The sequence below is a fragment of the Amphiura filiformis genome, chromosome 17 (assembly GCF_039555335.1).
Source record: "Amphiura filiformis chromosome 17, Afil_fr2py, whole genome shotgun sequence".
Classification (NCBI taxonomy): Eukaryota; Metazoa; Echinodermata; class Ophiuroidea; order Amphilepidida; family Amphiuridae; genus Amphiura; species Amphiura filiformis.
Window position 1 is genome coordinate 33,638,027 of NC_092644.1, and position 13,914 is coordinate 33,651,940.

Sequence of the window (13,914 nt, forward strand, 5' to 3'; positions counted from 1 at the left end):
TCTCTTTTTGTTCGCGTCCGTAGATGTTCCCAACACGCCATTAACGACGTATTCTTTCATTTTATTCCTTAGCTGTTGTTCAGGAATGCCACTCAATAAGAACTCTTTTGTTGTGGTATTTTTGTCAGCATCAAAATGATCCATAAAAGGTATATTAGAACCGTTTTGGATGACTAAAAAGAGATTGTGATTTGAGAAAATTAAGATATTTAAAAGTACGTGTAAATCTTCAACATTGATAAGAAAAAGCCAGTCTTTCAGTCTTTTCTTCAAAGATAAAGAATCAAAAATAGCTATTTAATTGTCTTGATTTCCCGTGTATAATCAGATGATGTGAACAAAAATGGTTATTTTTTTTTGCATTTTGCAACACATTGTGACAATGATGATTAAAAACTGTCATATTGTCTTCGTGTATCACAAGGGAGTTTAATCCCTAACACGATGATTTAAAATGATGTCGTCATTGAGTGTATAAAACACGATCATTGCCACTTTGGCCGCCGCCATTTTGAATGTGGACAAAATGCGAGGTCCCAAATGTACATTATACATGTTCATATTATTCATGTTTTAACACTAAAGATCCGATATTTGCACCTATTGACAAGTTTAGAATTTGTTTACATCAACATCATATTAACGGAATAATGAAAATTGTTTTCGTTTTTGTTTACTTTAATATTAAAATTACATATTATCTTTAGGCACATTCCTCATATTTTATACTGTTTTTGCCTAATTTCTTTTCGCTATAGGGCCATCATAATCAATATTCCAAAAAATCGGTAATTACGTATGTCGATTAAATATGAGGCCCCTATATTTTTGCAATGTTAAACAACTGAAAAATGTTCGAGATCGCTATATGAATTTATGAATAGATCCATCTTCTAGACCATGAACAAATCAGCAAAAATTTGCAAGCATTTTATTTAAAGGTTTTAAACAAAAACAAAGCAAAATTAAGAATAAAAACGAAACGAGCATAATGTGTGGTTTGTTTTGTGAAAATCAAGAACATTAAATTTGTCAATAACAATATCTTTATTTTGAGAGTGTTTGAAATATTGTCTCAGGTGGCAATTAAGTGACTAGTTCGCAATGGCTTAGCGTTAATGACGCTTTTTCTGATTTAATCAACACCCTCTTGACATCATATTCTTACATAGTTATCTGTGATTTTCATTGCATTGTTCTGGTATTATTTAATTAAAAGATTTTAGCAAATAATCACCCACATGCAAGTAATCAGGGAATATGGGCGTTATTGTATAATATAAAATTTCGCGAGAAATTATTGTGAAAAACAAGTTTTACTAAATATAGTTTGAAGGATGACGGCTGACGGAGAATTAAACAACTACAAAATAACAACAAAAGAGAAACTAACAATAACACAGGAGAGTAAGAAATCAGACATGGATTTAATTAAGGAGATAACTAAAACTGAGATATGTCCATGTCTATCACATACCAAGTGATATATATCATCTTTGTTGTAAATTATGTATCAGTATTTGGTACATGTATACAATTGGTTTAGGATTTGTTGAAACTATTTTTCTTATCACATCCGTAATTCTGACTTATTGATCAAATGATTTATTTTTGTGAGTTATTTTCCTACATTGCTTTTGTTGCTTGAGACATCTGGTTTTTTGTGTGTGTAAATGTATGTATCTGTATTTGAGTGTAATTCTTAATTCTAGTATTATATTAATTAGCCTATAATATTTCTTTTAAGGTGGTGTAACGCTCAATTCAGGCTTTTGCCTTTTGTTACATCTCCGCTATCTTTTTTTAAATTCAATTTTGCCGTTTTGTTAAATTTGCTTGCATTTATTTTGATATGATGGAAATAAATAAAAATATGTATGAGAACGACATCTAAAATAAACAGATACAAATAAAGAAAGGATACAAATTCGTCAGGCCGTGATTTGAAAAAAATAAAAAGATAAAAATGCCAGTATATAAAAATGGATCAACACAAATACAAAATCATCATGCCATGCAGTCTTGCGTTAAATGTTACATGTAAACTTCACCTTCGACATCCTTTTTAAGAGAGCAGAAATATCGATTTTTCTCGGTTGACTCCTCTCAAATTGCACCCATTTAAGCGTGTGTCTGTAGCGCTAGAAATTATCGAGAGGCCATGATTTGTCCATGTCTATCACATACCAAGTGATATATCTCAAGAACCACTGAACCAATATCAGGATTGTTTGTACTCATTTGAATGCATTTTTCATGCTGATTTTGAATATGTTAGTGAAATATAAAAATTTGGAAATTTTAAATTAATATTTGTAAAATTGTGTCAAATTTGTAAGTGTCCGGTTGATTTGGGCAGGTAGTGGGTTAAAGGGCACCCATTTAAGAGCGCGCCAGTGATTCAACAACGGTAACATATCGATGCTATACCTCTAAGCTATTCGAATCTTTAAAGCTTTTGCTGGAGAGAAGGAGTGACTTATTGTGTGAGAAGAGATTTGAGATGAGTTATCTTCTTTCCAGAAATCACAAAACTCAATATGTAGAGAATGGTACACAAAACAGGTCGAAAGAAAACGAGCGAAATTATCGTAAAGGCGACATTGCGGTGGTGACGTGAAATATTGACTAAACGTGTTGGCCGTGCGTTTCCTCATAATCAGCCGTAACCTCGGCTAGTTTGCCTTTCTTATTAACACGGCAAAGGTTTACCTTCGAAATCGTTGAAATTCATGCGATTTAGTGTGAAGAGTGTTAAAAGATATTAAACCAGGTCGATCAGTTATTCGTAATTAATTACATGTGGTGTTCAGAAAAATGGTCATAGCGTACACTCACTGGTTTGATAGTGCCGATGGGTAAATTACGACCAAATTGGTATCGTTTAGGGAGGTTAAAATTAGGAAAAATTGGTATCTATGAGGTTTTTGTTGAGGAAGCGTTGAAGGATTAATTTACGTCTAATCAGGATATTCTGTACCTTAATAAAGATATTCTTTACACGGCATGAAGCTTATTTGATCGCTTTAATCCAGGAAATATGTAGGGCGTGTCAATGCCGTTTTGTATACAAAGAAAAGAAAGCATATCGTATTTATTGCATGTTTGCTTAAGTGTCCACAAATGTGATGGAATACAATTTTGGTTTCCTGCCTTCTTTTATTTCTTTACTTTCAAACTATATACGATATATGGTATAATGAAAACAAGCAAGTCGTATAAAGCTAAAGTGCGCAAGTATTCTTTTTATTTTCTGTAAAACAAGCAGGCCCATGACGAAAAACCTTGGTGTTGATTTAAATCATGTGGTAAATAATTGATATATTTTGCTCCCATCTTTAGAAACAAAATTACGGTCAAAAAGTATCATTACATTGAAGGGTTATTATATAACCGAAACATTTCAAAATGCATTTAACAGAGCTGTGTAAAAATCTGCATATGTAGTCATCTTATTATAATTAATCACGTATAGCAATCATTTTTATTTTATTATTTTGACCATTTTTGCTATCTACTGAAGATGGGTTACTTGTGTATATAACAGTTTATTTAATAAGATTAAGACACACTAAAACAGAAGCAACAATCAATGTAAAGCTTCACTTGCTATCTACTGAAGATAGTACATCAAATCATTTGCTATCCTTTATTTAAATATATAGTAGATGTACGTATTCTTGCTATCTACTGAAGATAGCACATACAATCAAATCATTTGCTAGCCTTTTACTAAAGTATATAGTAGATGTATGTCTTCTATGATCAATTGATTATGTAAAACGTCACAGTTATATGATGTACAGGTCAACGAAAGTCATATAACAAGGTAAGAAAAGTGCATGGTGGTGAAATTGCACCAATTTCCTTTAAGGAAATTTGATACAAGTATCGAATACATTGCACCGGTAGTATGCCTCATGTACTCTTTCGTATATGCAACACATGCATGCTTCATGCACTTTTGCTGCCCTTGTCTGATCCAAAATGGCGGGGACCATCAAAATGTCAGTGATCGTACATGTAGGTTATATCCCAGGCATTTAGTGAGGACGTATCATCCTGATTATCATGATCGGCCGGGATTAAATGCCCTCATGACACATGAAATACAGCTTAGTATTAACATAAACGGTGTTCGTCATCTTCACGGGTATCCTCCATGATCATGATTATAATGGCGTTGAAAAAATACTTGTTTTTGTTATCTTCAGTTTTGTTAACAAAAGAATATATCTATATCCGTTTGGGTTTTTTTTAATGCTTTGCGAAAACGACTACCTTAGTTTAAGTTCAATTTCTCAGCAAATTATATTTATGCTATTTCTGTGCAATTACAAAAATGTTCTAATATACCTTTTATTGACCATACAAAGATTTAAAGTACCACAACAAAGAGCTTTTTTTGAGTGACATTCCTTAACAACAGCTACTGACAAAAATGAAGAAGTAAATCGTTAATGGTGCGTTGTAAGACCATGTGGTAAAGACCAATAAAGTCGGAAAAAGCTGTAGAAGGAGGTCTTTCTTGAATTTGTAAGCGTCAATTTGCTGTCGGTCAGAAAGGCCGGGAGATGGTACAGTATACTAGAGATAAAAGCACGAGCTAAAATAAGCTTATATGATGTGTTAGCACGGCGAAATTATTCTCTAAGCGTCAAATGTGATTCATAGAGAATTGGAAATCACGTTCTTGGTATAAATTTGTATTTCGTCATCGGATGAAACGTTTAATGTTGGAGAAATTGATCTGCTGTGTTACTCATTGTTATTCTTTATTGTCATGTGTTTTTATCTACTAAATAGATATAATAAAACTAGATACACCAGCATAATCAGCTGTCGACTATATGTTAGGTTAATTTGTTTAGTGTTAACTGCAATCTACTGTAGATAGCATTATATTATTTTGATATTATAGCTATAGCTTGGAGATATTATAAGTTTCTATACGGTAAATATTATTTAGTGTCCGCTGTATATAAGTTGCATCGAAATTTGCTTACTGTATTGTTGATTGCATTATTTTCGGTGTATTACTATACTGTAGATATTACGTTACACAGTAATTCTTGGTTGCAGATTGCATTATTTTCATTTGCTTACTATTACTGTAGAAACTAATATTTCGTTGTATTGCAATCTACTATATAGATAGCATTTTGCGTCTTCTAAAGGTAACATAGTACATTATATTGCAAATAGTTGCATTTTCATAGATTATATAATAATAATTATAGAAACAGCATTGTTTGCTGTGGTTTGCTATCTTCTGTAGATAGCATTTTACACACCACCAAAGATAGTATATACGGTTTCCTTACTTTAGTGTATAACATGCATTATTTAATGTAAATTGGTATACTGTATATACTTTATACTGTATGTATAAAGATAACATTTAACAAGTCAAATATGGTATATATTTTGTTATTGCAAAATAGATTACTTTAATTTGTCATTAACATCATAGATAACATTATTGATTATGCATTGCTATCTACTGTAGATATAGCAGGTTACTCGGCAGGTTAATTCGTTATGCATTGCTATATACTGTAGATAGCAGGGCACTCACGGGTTAATTCATTATGCATTGCTATCTACTGTAGATAGCATGCAGGTTATTCTCAGGTTAATTCATTATGCATTGCTATCTACTGTAGATAGCAGGTTATTCTCAGGTTAATTCATTATGCATTGCTTTCAGCTGTAGATAGCAGGTTACTCTGCAGGTTAATTCGTTATGCATTGATATCTACTGTAGACAGCAGGACACTCTCGGGTTAATGCATTATGCATTGCTATCTACTGTAGATAGCATGTTATTCTCAGGTTAATTCATTATGCATTGCTTTCAGCTGTAGATAGCAGGTTACTCTGCAGGTTAATTCGTTATGCATTGCTATCTACTGTAGACAGCAGGACACTCTCGGGTTAATGCATTATGCATTGCTATCTACTGTAGACAGCAGGGCACTCTCGGGTTAATTCATTATGTATTGCTATCTACTGTAGATAGCAGGTTACTCTCAGGTTAATTCATTATGCATTGCTTTCAGCTGTAGACAGCAGGTTATTCTCAGGTTAATTCATTATGCATTGCTATCTACTGTAGATAGCAGGGCACTCTCAGGTTAATTCGTTATGCATTGCTATCTACTGTAGATAGCAGGTTGCTCTCAGGTTAATTCATTATACATTGCTATCTACTGTAGATAGCAGGTTACGCTCAGGTTAATTCATTATGCATTGCTATCTACTGTAGATAGCAGGTTACTCTCAGGTTAATTCATTATGCATTGCTTTCAGCTGTAGACAGCAGGTTATTCTCAGGTTAATTCATTATGCATTGCTATCTACTCTGTAGATAGCAGGGCACTCTCAGGTTAATTCATTATACATTGCTATCTACTGTAGATAGCAGGTTATTCTCAGGTTAATTCATTATGCGTTGCTATCTACTGTAGATAGCAGGTTACTCTCAAGCGAAGATATAGTTTGTTATGGTGTATAAATGACACTATTTGAATTGTCCTATTGCAGATAACATTATTCATGGTATAACATTTATAAAACAACAAACAAAGTTCCCAAACGCTTTTCACAGAAGAAAATAGGAAATAATGTAGAGTTAAATCCTAATATTTTATTTCATTATATTCACGAATTACGTCAAGGCGTTTCATGTTATACTGTAAAGAAACACCAAGTGTTTATATTTTTGCTTTTTATTTTACAAATAATAAACGACCTTGCCTTAATGAAGTATTCTTTAGATTCCATTATAATAAACATCACATTATGAACTATATACAACAATAGAAACATTGCACTTTTTGTTGACCCTTAATGCGACTTAATGCATTTGATTATAGGTCCATAGCTCTTAATTTGATCATATACGCTTCAAGCGTCCATAATAGGGCAACTCGAGATAGACTCCGTGCTAAAATGATAGACATATTACACGGCCAATCCTCTTCGTTTATTTCTTGTAACCATTTCACTTCTTTAGACATATGTTAAGTTATACGTTCATGACCTGCTCTGTCAAAAACAAAGAAAATGATAGAAAATTGGTCTTAGGGATCGGATAGCAAAATGTTTAGGTCTTTTTTTAGAAAAAACAATGTATATCTTAATATTCGAAAGGTCAATAATTTTTATATGATGGCCGGCTTTAACTCCCAGCTACATACTATAAGTACATACCATTAGATTTAGAAAGTTTACTTCGAGGACTGTTTGTCAAAAATATCAATTTTTAATAATTTGCCATCAAATTTGTATTTATATCGCAAATTTCATAAAATCAAAATTAATTGATATCAGAAGGACATTCCTCGTATTCAGAATGTAATTTGGTGTGTCTGATGTGCTGTCAGTTCCCACAAAAAATACTGTGCAAACGTCGCTATCCGGTCCCTTAAAGTGACCGATTTGTGATTTTTTTTTATGATTTAAGTTATGCTTCAGTCATTTATAAAAATGTTATTAAAATGTTTATTAACTGTATATATAGTTGGCATTTCAAAAGTGCCTACTTATTTATCGTTTCAGTCACATACTAAAACAGTCAAACATTTTGGAAACGCATACAAACATATAGGGAGCCATCGCACGCCATTGTTGTCCTCCCCTAAACTAAAGTCAACTCGGTCCTTATCATATTGAACTACTTGCATTAAAATTTAGATGCAATCATGAGGTCATAAATACATGTAGGCCTACAAATTTCTCTTTGAAATTTCTAAATAATTATAATATGTGCGCAAATATGAGTACTCACGAAACTAGCCTACTTTTGCGCCAGAGGTTGTTGAGATAAACATTCTGTATATAGCAGGTTACCATATCTGTCGCTATCCCTTATATATTTCTGTCGCTCTCTGTCTCTCTCTCCCTTCTCTTTTTCCCTCTCTCCCTATCTATCTCCCTCTTCCCTTCCCTTTTCTCTCCGTCTTTCTTTCTCGCTCTTTTTTCTGTTCCTCACCTATGATAGTAACAGTTTATCGATCAGGATATTAGACCACTTGGGAACTCATTTGGTGTGTTAAGACCGTCAGATTAAGTTAAGAAGCATTATTCAAAAGAGCTTTTTTAATGACATTAAAATGGCTGGGCTTGACTGAGACGGAGGAAAAAACTCACTCATGGCCAATCTGATTATAAACGACTGCATGAGACTAATCAGGAAAATCCCATGCATGATTTACACCGAGGAGAGCTATACTGTGATTTGAAACCAAATTGATTCGGATCATTTTAAATTTGAGTCAACTATCATATCCAATCGGGTATTAATTTTGAAGGCGAGTCTGAATATAAATAGACCGCATAGTCTATACGCACTGCGCATTATCAGTATGGCATGTGCGTGTGACGCATAATACGCAAATTTGATCCTAATTTGATCCTAATCTGATCCTAATATTGACCGTCTGGAGATAAAACTGGATTCTGTCTCACCGTGTAGATATCCTCTCTATATGTATTGTAAAAGGTGGTATCTAACATTTGCTCTCCCATCTTCATACTTTAGTCTGCCTTGGCTTGTGACTTCGTCATGTTGGATGCAATGGCGATGCATCTAAGAATTTATTTACATTAGGCAGACCTATGATGTCTAAATCATGTCCCCAATTTCTCTGGTTATTAACGGTATGACGTCATTTATGTTATTATAATATGCATGGCCAAAAGAAAGTATTTGGGTGTGGACTGTCTTCATTGCGTGACTTTAAGGCCCATTCAGTGATTTGCTCATCCGGACGATCGTAAAAATCATCAAAATTCAGATTTTGGTACCTTGGTCATTGTCATAGATGTGCTAACATAGCCTGCTAGTGGTTCAGCCGAAAGTCGTGTATTTAAGGCAAAATAAGACATTTTCATGAATCTGTAATTTATATACTGACAGTTTATAAATTAGCTATATGAATGGGGCTTCATACTGCTGTTTTCTTTCTTTTTTTTTTTTTTGCCAAAATTTTCTTATTTCATAATAATTTATAAATTAATCAAGTCACTGAATGGAACTTTAAACAAGTGTATCACAGACCTTCACTCCCACAGACCCATGCACATCCCAAATACCCTATACACACCCCTACCCATCCCCCACCCCATCCACCAACAAATTTTGCAAGGATATCCGACGCACCGGTGTTTATGCGTGACATCTGAGTTCTACGCGGTCGCGCATGAGCACGGCATTTATAGTAGGAAATGGCGGGAGTTTTCAACCATTTTCGCGGTACCTTACAAAACGCACCTAGGCACAGTTCAGTCCCATGCGTAAATTTGTTATGCCTAATTACTTGCTCCAGATATTTTTTTTGTTTAAAAATGTTTATTCTTGAAATTTATTATGAGTATTCTTTGCTCAGACTCATCAAAATATTAAATTCACTTCATTCAAAAATGTTAAAAAAACACGATTTTTTCCATTTCGGCACAGTTTTAAAGATGAAAATAACCTTTTTTGGTGCCAGTTTCTCATCTTTTCTGAAGTTATCCCACCAATTGGGATAGTTTGTTATGAAACAACCAGGCCCGTACGCAGGGGGGGTGCGGGGGGTGCGGAGCACCCCCCCCAAATCTGGAAAAGTGTACAAAAAGTCCCAAAATTTCCGAATTTGCGAGCGTAGCGAGCAAAAAAATGGGTTTTTTAATGCTTTTTTGGACAAAAAAGGTCCAAATTTGGTCCACTTTTCACAAAATTGCCCCCCCTGAAAAAGGTCCACTTTTTCAAAATCAGCACCCCCAAATGAAATCCTGCGTACGGGCCTGGAAACAACTATCTTTGATCAATACACTGAACCTTAATTTTCTTTCTCAATAGGTTGATTTCGTAATTTAAAGGAAAATTCAATGTACCACTTTTACCTCTTTTTTTTTATTTTTTGTTTTTTATACAGATTTTTTGAATTCGATGTAGGCCTAATAAATTGTGTTGGCACATTTCTACCATTAAAAAAATAAATGCAAGTTGGCACATTTCTACCCTTAAAAAATAAATGCAGGTAGAAAAAGACTATGTTTTTCTTTTTCTCTCTCTAAACATACTAAAATCACGAAAAATGTATTCTCATTTGCCTGATCGAGACTAGCCACCTCTGACACGGTTTGTTTACAAATACAGCATGCACATGACATATCACATGTGCCGGGTCCGATGACATGCAATCGCTCGAGAACATTTAAAGCTTTGCACTTTGCAGTACTTTTAATAAAAGTTTTATAACATTTTGCAGATGAGAGAATGAAGAATATGGCAAAATAATATTTATTTTAATAGCAGGCATGCAGCTAGATCCAGCCAGGTAAAGGATTTAGGATATACCGGCGCGGCGTTGCTACGAACGCGAATACGATATATGTTTAATAATTTTTATGAAATAAATCTTCATAACTTATATTTTTGACATGTCCAAGCAAGGGGCTAAGGGTCAAGGCCCGTTGAATATCATTTACTGTCTTGTTTTTTATTGCTTGACTATGTTTTGAAGTGTATTGCACATGAAAAGCCAGGTAAGCTTAAAAACTAATAATTTACTTTAGAGTCTAGGACTTATGCAGCCAAGTGTTTTACACATCTAAATTTGTAAATACACACCCAGTTTTTGCCCTCATATTTTACTGCAATTTTGCAACCCCCCGAAATTCCCTTTGCCCGTTAATGCCCCCCCCATTTTTTTTTCTGGCACAGCTACTGGAGTTTGAATCCCCTATTCTAAGAACCTGGCCACTGACTTGAATATCTCAAAGCTGCAAAGGAAATGTCAACAAGTACAATGTATTAAAGTAAAGCCATGATTTCTCCGTGTTACAATTTAAAATCTGTGTTACAAAAAGCACTGAAAAGTTCAAACAAACATGTTTTAAAAGTCTTACTTTTTACTGTAGTATGGCTAGACTCTTGCATCGTAGGCCTAGATTAATTAATGCTATAAGATTGTTTATTAAAAATGCTTGATTACTGTTTTAAAAAAATCACTTTTCTTTGTTTTATATCTGCGACCAAACCCCAAATTCTGTTAATTTTTCTGTTTTTCCGCATCACAGAGAAATCATGGCTTTATATATTAAAGGACACAGGAAACTGTATTCATTTGGATCTCTATAATATATTACTCTTTATTTTGTATAAATATATAGCACCATATAGTCATATAAATCTGTCACAAATAACTATTCATATTCGCTGTGACATCGTAGTGCACGTTAGTAACCATTGGTTACTGGTTCAAGCCAGTGTTCGAAATATGCCTCAAAAAGTTACAGGCCAGCTGGGCGTGACCTTAAAAAGTTACCGGCCAACCCGGCCGGCAACTAGATGCCAGTCAGAAAAGTTATCGGCCAGGCCAAAAAAGTTACAGGCCAATGGCCGGATGACCGGCCCTATTTCGAACGCTGGTTCAAGCCTGGGCTCATACACCTGTTCCGAATTTTGATATGCCATAGGATTTGTGTTGTGATCATTTTGATCAGTGGTTCGTAACAAAGAAAGCGTGAACCAGCTGACCTAGCAACGGTCATATTCTAACGTGCACTACAACAGCGAATTGCGGCCGCCTGTATAGGTGCACCATTGCCAAGGTATCCAACTGGTGCACACAAAATACCTATTTTGTACGTGCATTGAGGTTCTTCCTAATATTGTGCTATTTTTACTGCACAGGACTATAAGCAATTGTTCAATGCAAGCACTTGTGCAGTGCCTAGTATATGGGACCATGACAACCCCTCTCTAGACTGCATTGCATTCCTTTTTTAAACAATTCATACCATTCCTGGCATAAAACACAATTAACACATCCACATCCCCAGTGACTGTCCTGCCCTTTCTCATGGATAGATCACTGTTAGTCTATCAGAACAGGATTGGTGGATTTTCCATGGTGGGATTAGAGGGATGATAAATTTAAATGGTCTACTACAGTAGACTACATTTTTCTCATGGATAGCTAGCTGTTGGATCAGAACAGGATTGGTGGATTTTCCATGGTTGGATTAGAGGGATGATAAATTTAAATGGTCTACTATAGTAGACTAACCCCTCTATAAGTTGGCGATAGTGTACCTGTGCAGGCGGCAGATGAAGCCCAATGTATGCTTTTTTTTTTTTTCATTTTAAGGGGGTACTACAACCCTGGTCAATTTTGTGCCTATTTTTGCATTTTTCTCAAAAATTATAGCACATTGGTGACAAGTAAGATATGTATAGGGGCAAGGACTACAACTATATCTGTACTGAAAATTCAGCAACTCAAGGCAAGTAGTTCTGTTATTTATTGATCAAATATTGGTTTTCCCTCATTTTTGACTGTAACTCCACAACTGTTGTCTGTGCTGAAATAAAATTTCCAGTGCAGTAGTTGTAGTCCATACCCCTATAATATATCTTACTTGTCCCCAATGCGCTATAATATTTGAGAAAAATGCAAAAATACATACGTAGGCACAGAATTGGCCAGGGGTGTAGTACCCCTTTAACTGCCCAGAAGCATAAAATTATAACATTAAAAATAAAAAATTATAATGAGGACGGTCAAGACTATAAACAGAAATGTGTTTTCATGAAAAACAACAAGATTCTCAAAAGCGAGGCTCGCTGCGGCCCTATTTCAAAGTGAAAGTTATTTTATTTTATTAACTGCACGTGCCCAGAAACGCCAGAATCCTAAAAACACATTAGACATGCCATAGTTCACTCATAGGGTGACTTACTATATACAATAGGCCTATTAGGCTAATGAAAGTTGATTCTTAGTTTCCCGTCACCCACCCGCATCACGGCTTTCCTTATTTTCATAAAAAGTCAAATAGCTGAAAATCCATCTATGGAAATAATCAAAATTGACATCCCCTGCTGATCATAATCATGCAGCAGTTTGAATGACCTTCCTATAAGGCCCTCAATATCTATTTTTTAAATGTAGATATTGATACATTGAGATATTACAGTTTGTATATACCAAGCCTTGACGTTTGAGGTGAGCCATATCGCTCTCGCTCGCCACCGCTCGCCCAAACTCGATTTCTAATGAGCGATTTTCCACTCGCCAAAGACACTTAATATCACTCACTGCGAATCTCCTAAAATCAGCCATCGAATTGACCAATTCAACATTTAACATATTTAATCGATTCTGTGCCCCCCTACAAGCGCATAAAATCACAAATTTTTTAGCGCACTTCATACGCTTTTCAACACATATACATATAAATACCACTAACCGTTTTCAGCCCGATGCTCTACTTGTTGATTAAACCCAAATAAGTGGTATTGCTTTTAATTGGTTCAAATACTGGTATTAATCTTCTAATTTACATATGTGACATGATCTGGTCCATGGGGGCCAAAGGCGGCAAATATGAAATAGAGATAAAGGCAAAAATATAGAGTAAAAAACAATAAAATACATAAGAAAATACATGCACAAAGCTTCAGAACTTTAGAACCAAGCATGCTAGGCCTTTGGTGTTTTCAGTATCTGATAGCCTATTGTTTGTATGAGGTAATAATTATAATAACTCAATTTTTAAAAATGCCTCCTTTGGCCCCCATGGAGCAGATCGTGTCACATATTATATATTATGATATGTCCATTGAATTAATATGTGGTACCTAGTATTAAACCACTAAAAAATAATACATCCTGAATATTTCTTTGAATATACTCTATTTCTATGAATATATATTCTGAATCACTGTGATTCTGAATACTTAGAAATAATACAACAGGATGATAGGCCTATTCAAGTTTGGTACGGGGTTCATAATTGAATACCTGAGTGGAAGAAGGGCCCAACTCCAATTTTTAACAAAAATGAGTTAGACCCAGCATGTTATTGCCAGCAGACTGTTCTTCCTTGTGTGTGAAAGATGAGCCAAAATCCACTCTC

At 34.6% G+C, this 13,914-nt stretch overlaps 1 protein-coding gene across 7 annotated transcripts in view; it reads left to right on the forward strand.

The window, feature by feature from the left end:
* The window catches only part of LOC140137669 (LIM/homeobox protein Lhx3-like), a 101,686-nt gene that overhangs the window by 29,707 nt on the left and 58,065 nt on the right, over nucleotides 1–13,914 (forward strand). The gene's annotated exons all lie outside the window — the stretch shown is intronic.